The sequence below is a fragment of the Dama dama genome, chromosome X, assembly GCF_033118175.1.
Source record: "Dama dama isolate Ldn47 chromosome X, ASM3311817v1, whole genome shotgun sequence".
Lineage (NCBI taxonomy): Eukaryota > Metazoa > Chordata > Mammalia > Artiodactyla > Cervidae > Dama > Dama dama.
Window position 1 is genome coordinate 100,734,409 of NC_083714.1, and position 1,951 is coordinate 100,736,359.

General features: G+C 49.6%; 1 pseudogene; it reads right to left on the reverse strand.

The window, feature by feature from the left end:
• Positions 1 to 284: 284 nt before the first annotated feature.
• LOC133051492 (von Hippel-Lindau disease tumor suppressor-like) lies at positions 285 to 865 on the reverse strand (annotated as a pseudogene).
• Between the last annotated feature and the right edge of the window lie 1,086 nt (positions 866 to 1,951).

The window sequence follows — 1,951 nt, forward strand, 5'->3', positions numbered from 1 at the left end:
TCCTTACGCAAAAACTTCCCTGACTCACTAGGAAGCAAAGATGCAACTACTTTTCCTTGATAAATACTTCTACAAGAGGCAGGCATAATTATTACATTTTGTGATATTTGCCCTTAAACATCACAATGCCTAGTAGTGAGGTCAGTTAACTTTGTTTTAAGCAATGGAGCATTTTCACTCCAAGAATGAGACACTTTTAAGCCGAGAAAAGGTGACCAGTCCCAGCTCTAGATCAAGACCTGTCAGGACCGTCAAAAGCTGAGACCCAGGAGTGTAACTTTCAATTAGAAATCTTCAGTCTCCCCTGCCATCCGCTGGTTTTCAATATGCTCCTGTGTCAGCCGCAGCAGATCCTTCTGCACATTGGGGTGGTCTTCCAGATCTTCGTAGAGGGATCACACAGTGTCCAGTCTCCTGTAATCCTCAGGCTTGACTAGGCTTCTCACAACCTGGAGGCACCACTCTTTCAGGGTGTACACTGGCAGTGTGATGTTGGCAGAAACAGGCTGCCCATCAACATTGAGAGATGGCACAAATAGCTCAGTTTGGTTAACTAGAAGCCCATCAGATGTCCCAGCATCTGGGAAGAGCCAAAGGTGACCTCTGTAGCTGTGGATGCGGCGGCCCGTGCCGGGGGGCAGCGTCAGGTAGGGTTGCGGCTCGCCATTGAAGTTGAGCCACAGGGCAGCACCACGCGCGGGCTACGGTTGCAGAAGATGACCTGGGACGGCTCGCGCGTGTTCAAGGAGCGCAGCACCGGCAGCAGCCGCCCGGCCTCCATCTCCCGCTCGGCGCCGCGTTCCTCTGCACTCGCCTCCTCAGCGCCGGCCTCAGCCTCTTCCACGTCCCCCGCCTTCCGGGGCATTACCCGCAAGTATTGTTCTTAACAGGGTTATTACCATGGGCTCCTGTGAACTGCACATGACTTACCCTTTCTGAGGATGGCACCCCAAGCTTTAATCTCTGTAGGGAGGCATGGTAGAAATGATAGCAAATGTGAAATCACAGGTCGACTTCTAAGACCCATGAGAGTGGGGTCCATCCAACCTTCCTCTTAAGACTATTGTTATATGCAGATTCATGAACAGCTCAGAGGCCCAACCCTCTTGACAAAGACCCCCTAAATAGTTCAGAGACTTCATGCCCTGGGACAGATATCTGGAATCACTTCAGAGACTGCTCATCCTAGACTCCCACTCGAAACAGCTCTAATGGATCACACCTGAGGACACAGACCCCAGCCAGCTCAGAAATTCCAGCTGTAGACTCAGAAAACTTAGGATCCCTAAGACAAACAGCATTACTCACAGCCAGTTCTACAGGGTTAAATTCTAACCTCTGTGGTTGCTGAATGACAGTGAATCCTGAAGGAATTCAGGATGAAAAACAGGATGAAGCACTCTGTGCTTTGGACAAGCTGGCCTTTATTTAGTTACACGCCTACCTCAGGAAACGGTTCAGGGACCCCAGATTCTTGCATCTTCCCACACACAGAAAAGCATGAAAATGATTTACTTGTGATATCTGATCTCTGTGTTTCACAGTAATCTTTTACCAATATGCACGCTTGACTGCATGTATTTCACAGCCAAAAATCATATTGACTTCTCTGTTACCTCCTCAGAGCAGTTTCCTCAGAGCTGACAGAGTAACTGTGTCGCAGGCTATAGTCCCCAGAAGACCCAGAATTCAACTCAAACTCACAACTCTTCTGTTGTATGCTTTTCTTTAAGTGGACACTACTCTAGCTAACAACACCCCATTAGCTCTGAGCCTTCACACTTCTCCCCCACTGCCCACAGGCTGCACCGGGACACAGAGCCCCAAATCTTCGCCTCTGGGCTTCTGTGTGGGCAGTGGCAGTGCGTTTCTGTTCAGTCAACCCCAAGAGAGTGAGACATCCAGTCTTGAAGTCCCTGCAATCTGCATTCACCAGCATGTCATCCTGAGG